This window comes from Myotis daubentonii, chromosome 2, assembly GCF_963259705.1.
Source record: "Myotis daubentonii chromosome 2, mMyoDau2.1, whole genome shotgun sequence".
Lineage (NCBI taxonomy): Eukaryota > Metazoa > Chordata > Mammalia > Chiroptera > Vespertilionidae > Myotis > Myotis daubentonii.
In genome coordinates, this window is record NC_081841.1 from 221,126,483 (window position 1) to 221,144,007 (window position 17,525).

Here is a 17,525-nt window from a genome sequence, read left to right on the forward strand (position 1 = left end):
ACAGACGCGAGAACACTGTCTCCCGTGTCTTACTGTTTCACCAGAACCGCAATGTGATGGGCTCTGAGGGAGAACAGACAAGTGACAGAACGGGCCTTTCCCTGTCTGAACCCTCAGCCAGGGTTTCGCCGGAGGAGACTCTAATAAGCGGTTTCCGCGCTGGATAGACAGCACGCGGTGGGCGCAGCGCCTTCTGCACAATCAGGACTCGGCCCCTCCACACGTGAGGACGGGCGTGTCTGAGATGACGAGAACGGGCCAGGAGCTGCGACCTGGAAGAACGGCGAGTCTGGGGAAAGCAGCAGCTTCAACAGGACGGCCTCTCAAACATCAGGCCGGTCCTTCCCGGTGACGCTGACGGAAGACCAGCCCACTCCCCGGTGCGGCCCGGCTGTCAGCGCCAAGCCAGGGGTTACCTCCCGCCGGCGGACCTGTGGGCACTGGGGGTCCGTGCCTCCCGGGAGCCAAGGGCACTGTGCGCCATGTGCCGTGTGCCATGAGGCGTTTGCTGTGTGCAGTGTTCGGTATGCCGTGTGCCGTGTGCTGTGTACATATATATATATTTTTAGAATCACTGAACACCTTCATGGAAATGCCTCCTCCCATGGAAGTGTCCGGCCTCCTCTCAGAACCTGCGGTGACGTCACCTCATGTGGAAAAGGCCTCCTGGAGGTGTGACCAAGTCACAGATCTTGTGATGGAGAGATTGCCCTGTTTATCAGAGGGCCCGATGTAATCAGAACGAACCTCAAAGGTAGGAGGAGGAGGCAGAAGAAGGGAGGTGCGGGGAGCAGAGGGCCTGGCGCCTCCACGGTCCTCGCTGCGCGGCCTTGAGTCTGGGCCCTGGTTTTCGGAAACGGCTTTGGCAGCGAGAGCTGCCACAGGCCACAGTGGAGAATGGACAGGAATCGAGCATGAGCAAGACGCAGACCATTTTAGAGAGAAAAGAGGAAATACGGGACCGGAATCTGGGCCTGTTTGCGCACAAGACACTGACTATTTATTATTATTTAAAATATACATTTCATTGATTTCAGAGAGGGAGAAAGAGAGAAGCATCAATGATGAGAGAGAATCATGGATTGGCTGTCCTGCACGCCCACTCTCAGGGATCGAGCTTGCAACCCGGGCATGTGCCCCGACCAGAATTGAACCCAGGACCGTTCTGTCTACAGGCCGATGCTCTATCCACTGAGCCAAACTAACTGACTATTTAAATAATCAAAGTATAGACACCAAGGACAATGAACTGGTGAAATCAGGCTAATCAGAGGCATTTGGACTGAAAGGAAAGGAGGCAGGTGAGGGAAAGACACGTCTCAGTAACTGGCTGGAAAGGGGGGCCTCAGACGTGGTTCATTTCTGGAGCCCCTCAAACTGGGTCGGGAGCCCCATGTCGCTGGGCGGGCAGCGGGAACCCAGACTCCCGTGGAGGCGCAAAGGGGACCCTATTCCCTCTTGCATTTCCTGAGTCTGCCCAGTGAAGCGCGTGAATCCAGGCCAGTTTGTTTCCTGGTTCAGCAAGAGTTTCCTTCTGGCAGCGGTGGAATTGGGCACCGGGCTCACGGCACTTCCGCTAAGATGACCTCCATGGGCCAAAACGGCAGGCCAGTCCGTTCCAGCCCCTCCCACAGCCCTGCGTCCCCTCAGGGTCTGTGTACACCACCCGTGACCCCCCCTTCTCCGGACCTCGCTCAGCCTCCCTATCTCACTGGGAGTGTCAGGCGGAGCACACCTTCTGGAAACATCCCTGCCCATGCACTTGCTTATGGAACTGGGAGCTACTGAGTCAACTTGCCGAGACCATTTTCCAAACTGTGTTTAGAAACGCCCGCCACGCTGGGGAGAGCTGCACTGGAACGCTTCCTGACAATGAGGCCGACTTCTCCCGTGTTTAGGAAATCGCCATAAACCCTGGGTGCTCCTTGTCCTTAAACGTCCTGAACGATGGAGACCAGAAAGCCCCTCTCATGCCTCAGCTCCCTGCCCACTCCACTCACACCCGCTCTGCAGCTCGGACATCCACCCCATACGCACAGTGCCACCCAGTCGACACCAAGCGCCGGGCACCGTCCTGACACGGAGCGGCCGCCTTGAGCACCAAGTGCTCCGGCCTAACCGAGCAGACTGCCCGCGGGCTAGAGACTCGCCGGACAAGTGTCTCCAAAGGGGAATCCAGGCCCCTGTCGGCGCCCACAGGGGTTCCGCAGGCGGAGACCCAGCAGGCAATGGGGGAGCTGAGCCGTGAGAGGTCGGCCGAGATGGGACAGGGGTGCCGTTGGAGAGCAGTGGTTGCGGTTGGGGGCGCCCATGACAAACCCTCCCTCCTGTAAACACCCGTCGCTCTGTCACCTCCCTAGAAGAGGCGGGGGAGTGAAGACGCAGCCTGCTGCGGCCAACCGCTCCTGCCTTCCCCTCTCAGTGCCCGTTCCAGACAAAACCAAGACACAGGACTCCGGTGCCCCCTCGACCGACTTACAAGTTCGTGCTCCCATGACTGTGTTGTGGGGCGCCTCCATCAGAGCCCCGGGACTCAGTTTGCCTGTGTAAATGCTTCCCGCATGATGTCCCTCCAAAGAGCTTCCTCGTGTGAGCATCTCGGTAGAATTAAGCATCCTGGCCCCATGATGCTTTGCTCCCAGTGTGATCCACGGAGCATCAGCGAGCCCTGAGACTAGACAAGGTTGGACGGTTAAGAAAGGCCACCCGATCTCTTCGTGGATGCGATTTCCCACCAGTGGAAACACTGGTGAGTGTGAATGCCAAGTGGCTGGGATCTGCCGTCCATGGAGCCCGAACGGTGAGCGGGATGCCCTTGGACAGTGAGAATGGGTCGTGCCAGGGACCGGGCCGGAGCAGGACCGTGGACCCTACAGACACAAAGGCGGACCAGCGGGATTGAGTGTGGGTCCCAGCCATGCCCGGAACTCAGCAAACTGGGCTGGACCTAAAGGTCGCGCAGGGGACCCCTTGGAGGGAAGGTGACAGATCCCGTCCTCTGAAGCTTAAGGACCCGACGTCAGGGAATCGCGGGGAACAGAGCCTGGAAATGGCTCGGACAGACCAGCAATCGGATGAGACAGTCCAGAGGCAGCCCTGACAGCATTGCTCAGGGAAGTCCTCCAAGCCAGGCCTCTCCATCCGGGAGGAAGGAGGCCGAGAAGGCAGCCTCAGCCTCCAGCATCTTCTCTCTCCGCGACCTGCAGGAGAGCCCTGGGGCTCCTCTCAGGCGGGAGGGACCTGGGCCAGGTGCTCACAGGTCATCTCAGGGAGGAACAATCTGGGTGCAGCCAACAGTGTGTCTCAGAGTCGGAGGCTGGGAAAGAGTCCTCAGGGTGTGTCTAATCCGGAGCCTGCGACAACCCGGCTGCTGGTTTCAGCACCAGCGGCGAGGACAGCGCCCGAGGTGTGTCCCCAGGGAACACAGGGACTGAGCCTCCTGGTGCAGGGGACCCAGTCCGCACCAGGCATGGCTGAGCACCCATCTGCTTTTTGATTATTAAAGAAGACAACGCAAACAGATTTCTGTAATAAACACACACACAGTCGATGCTCCGAGACGAACTTTAAAAACAGAGCAGAAGGACCTGGGCTTCCTCACGGTCGATCGCTTTCTCTGTGCCATGACTTCAGAAACACATTCTCTCAGACACGGTGAACCCCACCTTCTCCCTTAGTCCCCAGGTGAGCTCAGCTCAGCCCAGCCCCATTCAAGGTCCGGAAATGAGTCAGCTTTTGTCGTAACAAATGTCTTCCATCACTTGGCGCAATGATGCAATGACCTGCACCGTCCGCGACCAGCTCGCCACAGGCGCCACACCTGCTGTCTGCCCGTCTGGGACGGGGTGGGGGGGGACCTTTCTGATTCTGATGCTGCCCAGGTGCAGCTGTGACACAACCATCGGAACCTGAGGCACATCTGGAGACCGCAGCTGCTGCAGACCCAGGTCCCCGTCACCCGTCACGGCACCTGGCCCTGGACACAGGTGTGGGCAGGAGGCCCCTTGCAGCGCGTCTCCAAGCGCCATCAGTCTGACCCTCCGTGTGAAATGGGGCACCTACGGGACGCGCCTTACATAATTTTAGCGAAGACAGACTGCGTCCACTGTCAATACTCAGGCAGATTTGTTAGATCTCGGTCTTATTTGTTTGCTGGATGAAAGCAGTAGCACCTTAATTCATCTTTCACTCTAAACAGATGATGATGAGGAGGAGGAGGAGGAAAATGGGAAATGGATGCTCACCCAGAGTGAGTCCTACCCAAGTGCCAGCCCTGTCATAACTTAATCATTCAATGGTTCCCACAGGCCAATTCGTATTTTTAAAAATATATTTTTATTGATTTCAGAGAGGAAGGGAGAGGGAGAGAGAGAAGCATCAGCGATAAGAGAGAATCATGAATCAGCTGCCTCCTGCACGCCCCACACTGGGGACCGAGCCCACAACCCAGGCCTGTGCCCTGATGAGGAATCAAACCCTGACCTCCTCGTTCATAGGTTGATGCTCAACCACTCAGCCTCGCCGGCCGGGCTCATTTAGTATTTTACTTTGATGCTAAGGGCTGGGGACCTGTGAGGTTCGGTAAGAGGTGGCAGGGCTCGCAGGGGCCTGCGCCTGGATGGACGCCGGATCGGTGGTTTCTGAGTGTTCTTACTCTGCAGGCGGGTCTCCGCCGCACTGCCTGGAACTCTCACGCTCTGGCTGTTTTCCAAAGTCCAGGTGGACGCATGCCTCCTCGTGTCCAAAAATACTCACCCTTCGTCTCCTCTGCGACACAGAATAAATTTACCGCCTTCGGATGTCACCTGAGCCCTTCCATCCCTGGCCTCACCTGACCCCGCAACCTCACTCCCCTCTGTGTCTTATCCGTCAATAGGAGGTGAAATGCCACCTTCCGCATGAATTCTCAGATTCCCTCTGTCAGCATCCACCTCTGGCGTCCTCGCGGCCTCTGGGTGTCAGCAGCATGCCCCAGGTTTTATAACAGGGCCGGCCGTGCGGATGTCTGTCCCCTCCCCGGGATCCAAAACCCGACCTTGTGAGAGACGGGGCCGCCGCCTGCTGTCGGCTGCTGCCTGCTGCCCGTTGCCGGAGCTGCACAGGCCGGCGCAGCCTCCGGTCCAGCTGCTCACGGGCCGAGGCAGGGTTTGGATAAATACATAGATGCTGCTGCAGCCGTGAAGCTGTGCGGACCCTTCCTGCCCCTCTTAGTGCCAGAGTGCCCGTTCCTCCGCTCTCGCCAAGTCAGTCTTCAGCTCCCAATCTCTCGAATCCTCACTCTCCGTTTTGAACTAGGGGACATGTCGCTGGAGATTACTGAAGGAAGTCAGTTTGCCCCGGGCTGAGGTTAAAGAGAATAACGTCTTGATTCCTGCGGATTGGGCTGATGTTTTGCTGAGCGGTTTGTACCTACGATTCCAGTCAGGGCAGGACGGGTGATTCAGGGCCCATTTGTAAACCAGTGTTCCTTCATCACACACAACACAAGTCCCAACGGGGATTCCGGGAGGTTTACAGAGAACACTGCGAGAGCCCAGCTGGTGTGGCTCAGTGGTTGAGCATCAACCTATAAACCAGGAGGTCATGGCTCGGGTCCCGGTCGGGGCACAGGCCCGGGTTGTGGGCTCCATCCCTGGTGTGGGGCGTGCAGGAGGCCGCCGATCCATGATTCTCTCTAATCACTGGTGTCTCTATCTCTCCCTCTCCCTTCCTCTTTGAAATCAATAAAATATATATATATTTTAAAAAAAATTGCAAGAGATGTTCAAAATTTACATGAAACACAGAAGCCTTTCAGCAAAGGGAAAACACATAAGATCAGAGGAGTCCAGGCGGGAGCCATGCCCTGAGGGTGCCTGCCTCCCAGCAGACAGAGCTCAGCGCACAGGCGGGCCGGCACCTGCCTCTGTGCGCACAACCGAGCCACCACCCTCTGGGACAGAAGAGCAAGCGCCACACCCATGGGCGTCATGAAAAGGACCTTGGTTGAGGTCATGAGTGATGTGCCCAATAGGATCCGCAGAAGAAAAGCAAGAACTTTGACAAGGAGGCGTCTTTATTTAAAAAAAAAAAAAAAAAGATTTTAGAGAAAGAGGGAGAGGGAGAGAGAAAGAGAAAAACATACATGAAAGAGAAACATCGACTGGCTGCCTCCTGCACGCCCCCTACTGGGAATCTAACACTCCACCTTCTGATGCCCAACTGAGCCACACCAGCCTGGGCACGAAGGCGCCTTCACCTGCTTCCCGACCCGGAGCTGGTCACAGTGTGGTTCTGAGGAGTCGTAGGGGCTGGGAGGGGCCAGCACAGCACAGTCTTGGTGAATCCGGTTCTGTTTCCTAAACAGTGAAGCATAGCATCCGATGACTATGCCTGTGCGTCCACTGGCTTTCTTTCCTCGCTCTTCCTGAAATCCACAGAACGCCCTGCGTGTTAACACCACCACGTGGCCGGTGGCTCTGCCAGGAGCAGGGCAGTACCAGCCCGGGCTCCTTGGGCCTCTCCCCCTCTCCGCACCCTCTCAGAGAGATCATCTGGGCCGTGCATTACATGGCACCTGTCCCCTGACGATGCCCACCTGTGTGGCCAGCCTGGCCCTCTGCCCAGAACTCCAGCCCACAGACCCGAGTCCTCCCCAGCGCTGCCTTCAGCGTCCAGCAGCGCTAGAACCAGCCCATCTCCTGAATGCCGGTCTCCATACAGGTGCGCCCCGTCCCATTCTCCTCCTCTGCCTTCCTCCTCCTCACACTCCACACACGCTATCAATCAGCACATCCTCTGGGTTCCGCCTGCAACACAGATCACACCTGACCGTTTCCCAGCACCGCAGGGCCTCCTCTGCAATGCTCCCCGGCCTCCTCGCTGCTATCATTGCCTCCTTGCTGCTAACACAGTATTCCCAGCACAGCACCAGGAGGGTTTGTTGAAATCGTAAGTTAGAAGACGTCTCTGCACAAAGCTCCACAGTGAATTCCCATCTCCCCGAGAGTGGAGCTCAACTCTGAAGGTTTCTGCAGGAACCCGACACCCCACGCCTGTCCTGGGGGCCCGTCCCTGCCACCAGCTGCTCAGCACCCAGCTCCAGGCACACTGGGTTCTCATTATGGCTGGAACACACCTGGGCCTTTGAAATCGCTACACCCACTGCTGGGAGTTCCAGATATTCCCAAAGGGGCTCCATTTCTCCTTTGGGACATGGTTTGAGACTCACTGAAACTGTAGTATCGATATCCTGTGATCACCAACCTCTTCTCCTTCTTTCTCCTCCAAGGAAGCTGTCACCACTTGATTATAGGTAGGTGATGGTAGACAGATAGATGGAAAGGCAGATAGGAATATAGGTAGATAGGTAGATCGTCTGATAGGTAGATAGATGGATAGATAGATAGATAGATAGATAGATAGATAGATAGATAGATAGGAAGATAGGTCAATAGGAAAATAGGTAGATGGATAGGGGAATAGATGGATAGATGGATAAATAGGTAGGTAGATAGGAAGATAGATAAATAGGTAGATAGGAAGATAGGTAGGCACATAAGTAGCTAGGTACAAAGTTGATAGATAATAGACAGATGGGTGATAGATGCATAGATACACACATACTACACACATGCACATCATCTAATTTCACAGGAGCAGGGAAGTGGCCAGTCTCCCCTTAGAGGCTGATAAATCTTGCTCTGTTTCTGACTCGGACATGTCTACTGCATCATACCTTAACTTTCAGCAAGTAAACATCTGAACGGATGTCTGTCTGTTATTGCCTCTCTCTAATTAGGCAGCATATGCCAATACCAGCTCCGGAGAACATTCTGTGACGGGAGGGTGAAAGAAAGAAAGAAAACCAACAACGCCAACCCGACAGCTTTCCATGTCCACTCACTTCAAGGTGCCTCACCTGACCCGGAGTCCTCCTGGGACCTGGCCACCACCCCACCTGCACCTTCTGTAAGACCCTGCCAGGCATGCCCGCCTCCCTCAGCCCCCTTCCTGAGGTGACAGGTGCAGGACAGAGCACAGCCACGTGTCCTGCCCCCTCTCCTGCCTCCCCTTCCTCCTGCAGCTCCAGGCCTGGGGCTGCTAGTCCCCAGCCATGCATCGTCCTCTCCTCAGCATCTGTGAGAATCCAGTATGTAGATAGGTAGATAGAAAGATAGGAAGATAGGTAGGTAGATAGATGATAGATAGACGGGTAGATAGGTAGATGGGTAGATAGGTAGATAGGAAGATAGGAAGGTAGGTAGATAGATGATAGATGGGTAGATAGGTAGATAGGAAGGTAGATGATAGATGGGTAGCTAGGTAGACAGGTAGAAGGATAGATAAGTATATGGGTAGATAGGTAGGTATATAGATAGATGGGTAGATAGGCAGATAGGTAGACAGATAGATAGGTAGATAGATAGATGATAGATTGATAGATGATAGATAGGTGGATGGGTAGATGGGTAGGTGGGTAGATAGGTAGTGTAGATAGATAGGTAGATAGATAATAGATAGGTGGATGGGTAGATAGGTATTTAGGTAGATAGGTAGATGGGTAGATGGATAGGTAGGTAGGTAGATAGATAAATAGATGGGCATATAGATAGATGACAGATAGGTGGATGGGTAGGTGGGTAGATAGGTAGGTAGACAGATGATAGATAGATGGTAGATAGATGGGTAGATAGGTAGATGGGTAGATAGATGATAGATAGATAGGTGGATGGGTAGGTGGGTAGATAGGTAGATGGATAGATAGGTAGATGGGTAAATAAGTAGATGGGTAGATGGGTAGATAGGTAGATAGCTAGATGGGTAGATAGTTAGGTGGATAGGTGGGTAGATGGGTAGATGGGTAGGTAGGTGGATGGGTAGTTGGGTAGATAGGTAGATAGGGATGTAACTATCTGTGATGGGGTTTGGCTGCCTTGTTTCATACCCTGAGCACATCCTGACTGAGTAGACGCCTGTGATTTGTGGTGGCTCTGTGGCTGAGAGTGGTGCTGCTGGGGCATCGGAGGGAGGGTGGGCAGAAGACCCACCCTCAGGAGGAGCATCTAAGATGCTGGTTCTCGGAGCACAACTGGGTTCGTGGCACTATTTTGGGGACCATGTAACTGCAGACACCAACAAAGCGTGATCAAGGCTTTATCACACATGACCATCCCTATTCTCCTCCAAATGCTAAAGACTCCCTCAATCTGGTTTTCAGAGAAATAAGATATTTTCCTCCATTTTTTTGGTGACGTATTTGAGCAGAAGTGACCACGAACTTGCTACCAGGAGAGGAAAAGCCAGGGCGCTGCCTGTTTTGAGCTCTGAAAGGCCCGAGTTGCCTGTTGGTTTCCAAAGTGCTCACCATTTACAGCAGCCACATAGCCATGCACCGTAATGGCCCCCAGAGGGCCTGCCATGGATGCATACCTGCGAGGACACAGGGCAGCGCTGTCTAAACTGTCATTCTTTCAGGACTTTCTGAGTCTTAAAATAATCTTCTTATACTGTTCACTGACTTTATTCCATACTCGACATAAATTTACTGAACTAAAGGAGCCATGCAACCTAGCAGTGAATTACGCTCAGCTCTCCCAAAGCAACTGTGTTGGTGAATAAGTTGGTGCTTCAATGAAATACAGATGACGACGGGGTTAATATTCTAGACTCTACAATGTCATGATGAGAGGGAGACACAAGGAAACGAGCCCAAGGTGAACCTGCATGTGTGCAGAACAGAGATGATAGCGAAATTCCTGGACTGTTACCCTGAGCTGCCCTCATGCTCATTCAGACGCAAGGCCGGTGACCAGGAGTGTGGCGTGGTCACGTGTGGGGATGTATCCAACAGAGAACAGGAAATAGCTGCTCAGGATGCTCTTGAATATTTTGAAGGTTTATATTTTCCGAAACTCTGCATATCGAAAAACTGAAAAATCTTATTTTTTACCAAAAACGTGAACTCCAAGCTCCTTCTCCAAATGCAAAGATGCATCTGGTATTCACACCTCCCCCATCCACGGTTTGAAAAGCATCCTTGGTACCATTTGAAATCCTTTTGCTTTACCGCCTGGTAATAAATCAGGAGGCTCATCTGATATGAAGTGGTACCGTCTGGATAAGAAAATGATAGCCCGGAGCTGGGAGGGGCCGCGCTCGCCTCTCCTGTGCCAGCCACCAGGGCCATCCCCTCAGAACTGCCTCCATTCTCCCTCAGAAACACCCCAAGGAGGAGGCAGCCAGTGCCCATCCCGCAGGCAAGCCCACGGGGCACAGTGGCTCCGGGAGACTGTTCTGGGGTCACCAACAAGCAAGGGGCCGCCTGGTCCCTCCTGACCCCCGTCTCCACGCACAGGGCAGACGCCGCTGACTCAGTGGACAAGGCGCTCTCAGCTTCCGTGGTTCAGAACTGCGCCCTGAGTCAGTATCAGCGCCAGCGTTTTTGTTTGTTTTTATTAATCCTCACCTGATCTTTCCATTGATTTTTAGAGAGAGTGGGTGGAAGGGAGGGAGGGCGAGAGAAGGAGAGAAGCATCGATGTGAGGAGACACACAGACTCACTGACTCCTAAACATGCCCCGACTGGGGCCAGGGATGGAACCTACAACCCAAGTATGTGTCCTTGACCAGGAATTGAACCTGAGACCCTCCTGAGCAAAGGATGGCGTTCTAACCACTGGGACACGCCAGCCAGGGCCATGAAGTCCAGTTTTCTTACTTTCTTTTTGTAATCCTCTCCTGAGGGTATTTTCCCCTTCATTTATTTACTTATTTATTTATTTATTTTATAGAGAGTGTCAGGGAGGGGGAGAGACAGAGAGACACACATAGACTGGTTGCCTCCTGCACACACCTCAACAGGGGGCAGGAATCGAACCTACAACCCAGGTACGTGCCCTTGACTGGGACTTGAACCCGATACCCTTCCATGCTCTAACCACTGAGCATGCCAGCCAGGGCCACTAGGTCAGTTTAAAAAACTAAAATATATACATATAGATTGATAGATAGATATAGATATAGATATAGATATAGATATAGATTGATTTTAGAGAGGGAGAAGGAGGGAGAGATAGAAACATCAATGATAAAGGAGAGTCATTGATCAGCTGCCCTCTACACGCCCCCTACTGGGGATTGAGCACAACCAGGGCCTGTGCCCTGACCAGGAATGGAACCGGGACCCTTCAGTCCGCAGGCCGATGCTCTATCCCCTGAGCCACACTGGCCAGGGCTCGGTCAGGTTTAGTATCGAATTACCTTGGTCATGAGCATCACAATTCCTATCACAAGCCCACGCTCAGTAAAGCGCACCTCAGCTCACTCAATCTGATGCTGAAGCAGCTGTGTTTGCAGCCGCCGCAGGCGACAGCAAGGCCTCCTCCCTGCTCCCAGCCCTTCCCGTGGACAACAGACAGAGGCGCCCGGCACGGAGGGGGCTCACGGCCTGTCACCTGACGCCCATCGACTGTCCCAGTGACATTCCCATGGACAGATCAATCTAAGAGAAAACGGTTCAATCAGCGGCCCTAGCGCTTTATCTCGAAACCATTTCCCCAATAATTGACTCTGTTTATTGGACACTTTGTGACTTGCAGGGGGGCGGGGGGGTTCGCCAACGCTGCAGGATTTAGATCAGACGGCAGCTTCCCAAATGTCAGGAGGCTTAAAGGCATCCGGCTCCTGGTGCTGAAGCAGCCCTGACGTGTTGTTTGACGCCTGGAATGAAGCATCTCAGAAGGGAAATTTAAATCAGATCAAAGCCAAGTGGCGCGGAGTTATACGCCGATTCCATGGGGCACCCTGGACCCTGGACGGGACTGGGCACGGAAATGCGTCTCAACTGTCCAGGCGTTCACAACTCAGCCCCAACACAAGACGTGCGGCCATCCAACGTAAAGTCCCAGGTGAGCAAGCGTGCAAAGTCCTAAAATCCATTACTCCTGCCAATTTCCAGAGATGAGAACGTGCAAGACCAAGAGAACGCTCACACCACGCTTACGTCCTCCTTCCCTACACATCGAACCCCCTGGGATTCAGTGAGCGTGTGTTTCCCGTCTGTGCCATGCAGTCCAGTCAGGGAGATGCGTTCCATAGGGTTCATGCAGCCACACGGACCCCAGGGTGCCTTCACGGAGCTCCGGGGCGAATGAACCCGGGAGCCACAGGGTGGCCGAGTTAGGGTGCGTGGTTGGGGGTGGCTCTGCCCACAAACTCTCACTCTAAGCACCTGTCAGCTTCCTCCCACGGCCTCCCACACTGGGGGCCCCGCTACAATGTGTGCCCTGACGGGGAATCAAACCATGACCTCCTGGCTCATAGGTCGACATCCAACCATTGAACCACACCACCCAATCAAAAAAAAAAAAAACAATTTTAAAAAGCAGTTGAAAAGGTTGTAAAAAGAGTCATACATAGTTTTTTTACAGAAAAAAAACAAACAGGTTTTATAAATATTTGGACCTGGAAGGTGTAGGGAGAGAAGTCCCATGTTTGACACTATTTTACTTTCAAAATCAATTCACTAAGCAGAAAAGTAGGATCTCACATGGAAGCAATCTATGAATTTCAATTATTTTTCTGAATGATGCGTAAGTGTTCCTGTGAAAACAAAATAATGATTCATCAAGTAGAGTGTCAGATTATCAGAAGAGGCTTATCCCAATTAGGATGATATCAATATCCCTGAAACTATAAGAACCCACAGGCATGTTTGTTACAACAATCAGAGCTGGGTGATCATCTTGATCCCAAGGAGACGTTGGCAGCCCAGCAATTCCAATGTGACACTGCGGACAAGTTATTCTAAGCTTTCAGACGACTAGAAATCTCTGTAATATTCGTAAGGCAAACAAGGGCCCTGTATGGACAAGTTGGGGAATCTTATCACACAAGCATGTGCCTGGGACTTTTTGGTACTTGGAATGTTCCAGAAGGTGATGCCAACTTCACACAGTAGTTCCAGAATGTGATGGTGTCATCCTATTTCACACAAATCAAAGCTTGTATGTGGTTGTGAGATGGCAGGGCGGGGGGTGAGGGGTCTCGATTGGAGTCATTCTTGCACCATGAATGGAGAGCCATGAATTTCAGCTCAAGAAAAAGGGGAGTGCGTCTTCGGCTAAAGTCTTAACTTCACGCGCCAAGCCAGGCAGCCTATCCATCGGGGAGAAGGGTCATTAGATGGATTCGTATGTCCCCTCCAGCGCTTAGCTCTACATGTTCTTAACCATATTCCTGAGAGCTGGGAGGAAGTCACTTGTAAGAGGGATTCATGTGGCGTTGCACAACTCCGAGTTACGGATAGTGGGATCAATGCTTTTAAGACATTTAGGTCACCCTTCTTGATAAATTTTATCTTAGCAATTTAATTAAAAAGAAAAAGTAGGAGGTGAAGGAATGCGACTTTAGATTCCCCGAGCTGTGCCTGCCTCCCTCTGCATCTTAGCCACCCCAGCTGAGGCTCGGAGACCCGCACGAGGGCTCCTGGTTTAAAGGCACAGGTAACGGAATGGCTGAGAGGAGAGGCAGGAGCCTAAACAGAACCTGAGAGTCGTCTCCCTTCCAACGAAGAACCTCAGGATCGGCTGTTTGCTTCATCTCATGCCTGACAGTCCACCATTCATCCGTCCATCTATCCATCCACGAGAGAATGCTAAACATTTCTCTCATTCTTTGACTTAATTCTCTAAAGAATAAAATGGTGAAAACTCAAAATTGCCTCATAAGGCAAGTATGACTATTTAGTGTTTATCAAAAATGTTAAGTCGTCATGGTTAGTAACAATGTGAGCATTTACAGAATGCTGTTGAAGACCTGTTATATATCAAATGAAGGTATCAGAGAACTGCTTACTGCTATTTTAAAACATAAAAAAATTACCGTCCCCGCCTTCCCCCGCCCGGCTTCGGTGCCTTGTTCTAGATCTCTGTCTTTGTTCAGAACTCTGAGGTGCCCTGCCAATCAACGCTGCCCCTCCAAAAAATAAACCTTTTTGGGAGGAAATGCATATTTATGTAATGAAAAACAAACAGAAAACAAAAGAAAACAGGTCATGTGCACCCATTGGGTTTAGCTTCACAGGTGGGGGGGTGACGATGATGATAATGAGGATGATGATAATGACCATGTTGACAATAGGTTTAAGCATAAAGTGTGTGTTCAAAAACGTATTTGGTTTATAATATAATTACACATTGCAATACCAACTTATCAACATTAACAACCTATTGAAGGTTTCTCTGAATCTATGAAATAGAGAAAGATAATAGTTGTGACTTTGGGGGGGCCCATTTTTTTAGTTGTTTTGGTCTTCTGATATCTAGATGTCTTTAACAGAAGATGCCCACATTTCTTCATTTCAGGAATCATGGCCATTGGAATTAACTGCTGAGAAACGTGAGTTTGGGGTTTTAGAAACAAGGGCAGGAATGGACCCAGAAGTGTCAGAGCCCCGAGTAATGTGTGGGACCAAGTGACAGAGGCCAGTGTGAGGAGGCTACACCCTGTGATTCCAACTCTGTGACCCCCTGGGAAAGGCAGAACTAGGGAGACGGTGACGACATCGGTGGTTGCCAGCCTAGTGGGGAGGAGGATGAATAGACAGAACACAGAGGGTTTTAGGGCAATGAGAATACTCTGTATGACACCGTAAGGGTGGGCACATGTCATTACAGATTTGTCCAAACCCACAGAATGTACAGCACAAGAGTGACCCTGATGTTGATTGTAGACTTTAGCTGATAACACCCTAGGTTCATTGATTGCAACGAAGGTCGCATTCTGGCGGGGGCGTCGATAATGGCAGAGCCTGTGTGTGGAGGGGGCAAGAGGTGTATGGGGAATGTCTGTAGCTCCCTTGCAGTTACTCTAAAATAACAAAGTCTTAAAAAATAACTTTCAAAGTTGGGAGTTACATGCTCCTGGAATTAACCAGTGTGAGTAGAGGAGTGGTATTCCCTACCAGTATGGCGTTTCCTACAGCAAGTCTATTGGGCTCTTGGGGGTATGGTTCCCTGGCCTCCAGAAATGAGATTGCTGGCAATATATGGAAGCCACTATTTCATCCTTTTAGTGGGGTCTTTATTTTTCGTAGCGATCGAGTGTTTAGTGTTTTGTTTGCATTGAAATTTACTGGCAACTTACCTAGCTTGACAGAATCATTGAGTCAGAGACATTTCCCGAGCAGATACATTGAAAAGCCAGGCATTATGTTGCTCATTTGTCTCCTGTCTGCAGTGACATTTCCCAACTAATTGCACTGTATCAATCTTAACAGCCTCACTGAAATGCTATGGGCCCGTTTCCCTAAAATTTAGAGCAAGTTCCCATAGTTCTACCTCAAATAATTCAGCCAGACACTTCATCTGGCGTTTAATTTCACTTTGATTCCAAAACAAATAAAATGATCTAGGTGGGGTGCTATTTGAAATGCTAAACCTTGAAAGGCAAGATAGAGAACTATAATGAAATTGATGTGAAATTCTTAGGAACAGGCGTGATGGAAATTGAGAGAGTTCAATATTTGAGATACTAACTTCATTAATGTTAAACCTATAAATTATGAGGGAGATGGAGTTCTACATAATCAGTAATGTTAATACGTTATTAAGCACGCTATTTATATTAAAATTAAAAGTAATCATGTGGTAAACCTTTCAGATGTTTTCGTTAGAATTCCATGAACTATTCAGAGAATTACATGCTTACTCATCCCATATAAAGACCGGTTTTAGAATTTGATTGATGATTGAGTGATAGATTAGGCATCATCATATCTCCCTGTCATTTGCCCCCTTTCTTAACTTCTTGGTCTTCTGACCCCATTGCACCACGGGAAGTCCTCTCTCCTCATTAGCAGGGGTTTTCTAATGACCTCGTCTATGTCATCTTCATTTCACCTCCCTTGACGCCGATGTGGAACCTGCCACCGTGGACACGCCTGTTACCCATGAAGCCTTCCTCACTCCATGTCCCTGGGTTGCCACGCTGGTGCCCCTGCTAATGCTCTCAGGTCAACAAACAGTTCCTGAGCTTCCCTGTAAGGTTTAAGCAGCAGAACATGATGGACTGTCTGCTCTGTGCCTCTTGAGGATGTAAAATCTAACAGGACACATGGCGGAGCAGATGCTCCATGAACGTTTATCGAGGGAAGAAGCCAGTCATGGATGAAGAAGGGACTGAAAACAGATATGAGTCAATGGAACGGAAATAAGGAGGAATATAAGAAAACAAAGACCTCTATCAGCTAGACTGACTTAATGTACCCTCTTGTACACTGGTTGGACATTGGGGAGAAAACGAAAGTTGACTTCAGGGCCAATGGTACAATTTTCCTAATTTACATGAACCATAAGTAGGAAATATCCATTCCAACAGTGGAAATGTTACTGTGACATTTAGTTATGAGCTGAAAATATTATACTTTTACATGTAACACACCCCTCCTTTCATCGCGCCCAATGACCCACAGCAGAAACAGAAGATTCGGAACGAGCTTTCTGCTCCTTCCCCAGACATCCCCACGTGCACGGCTCTGCCTCCACTTACGCGAGCTGCCAGGACCTTCCCCTGGCCTCCGGATCCTGGTCTCCCCCACGTCCTCAGGAATCCACAATCTGCTCTCTTTCCCGGAAGAACACAGTCTCTTCCCTAACCTGATGCCTTTACATGAACTCGAGTTGCTTGTATCGTTAACAACTCATCCTTAGACCCAAATCCCTTCACTAGCCATTGCCTTCCGTGCATGCTCCCGTCTACACGTGTTAAAGTTGTGTGTCCCGATCTCCACCTTCCCATGACTGGATTCCGGCCCCACCTCACGGAGAACACGCTTCAGTAGTCATGGTATCTACTGCCTCACCGCCAGTCCCTCCACTAAAAATCTTTTTCCCTCACTTTTGGGACACATTCCCCAGATTTCTTTCCTCCATCTGGGCGTTCCTTTTCCTCTGTTGGTTGAACCCTCTTCCTGGCTGGGAGCGCTGCTGCTGAAGGGCTGGCCAGGAAACGAACCGAACTAAGGCAAGCTGGTTTTCCCCGGCCGTGTAGTAAGGAGAAAAGAATAAAACAGACTCTGCGATAATAGGGATTTCACTTAACAGAAGAAAAAGGCCCTTAAGGACAATGGGATTTACTCCTGGAATGAGCGTCCAAGCCGGACTAGGACCTCCCGCCCCAGAGACCTGCGGGAGCAGGGCCGCACACTGGCCTTTTCTGGGAGCCCTGAGTCTGAGATTGGCGTCCCATTCAGGGAACCACGGTTGCCAAGGTGATCCATCCAGCAGCGCGCCCTGGCCACCTCCAGCTCCTGGAGCATAGCGTGTCCCTAGGGGCCGGCTGGGGTCCTGGTGGGGGACTGGGCTCCTGTGCCCGGACCTGGTTACCGAACAAGCCCCTGCGAGCGCTGGTCATCACGGTCGGCCGCGCCCAGGCGGGCACCTGCAGGCAGCCTGTGGGAAACACCGATTTTTCTGTTTCTCTTGGAATTTATTGTATCCAAGGGAGACAGAGAGTGGGCAGAGCTGCAGCCTATGGAAGTGTCA

At 51.3% G+C, this 17,525-nt stretch overlaps 1 protein-coding gene across 1 annotated transcript in view; it reads right to left on the reverse strand.

Annotated features, from left to right (window-relative positions):
- The window catches only part of CSMD1 (CUB and Sushi multiple domains 1), an 858,055-nt gene that overhangs the window by 301,092 nt on the left and 539,438 nt on the right, over nucleotides 1-17,525 (reverse strand). The window lies entirely within an intron of this gene.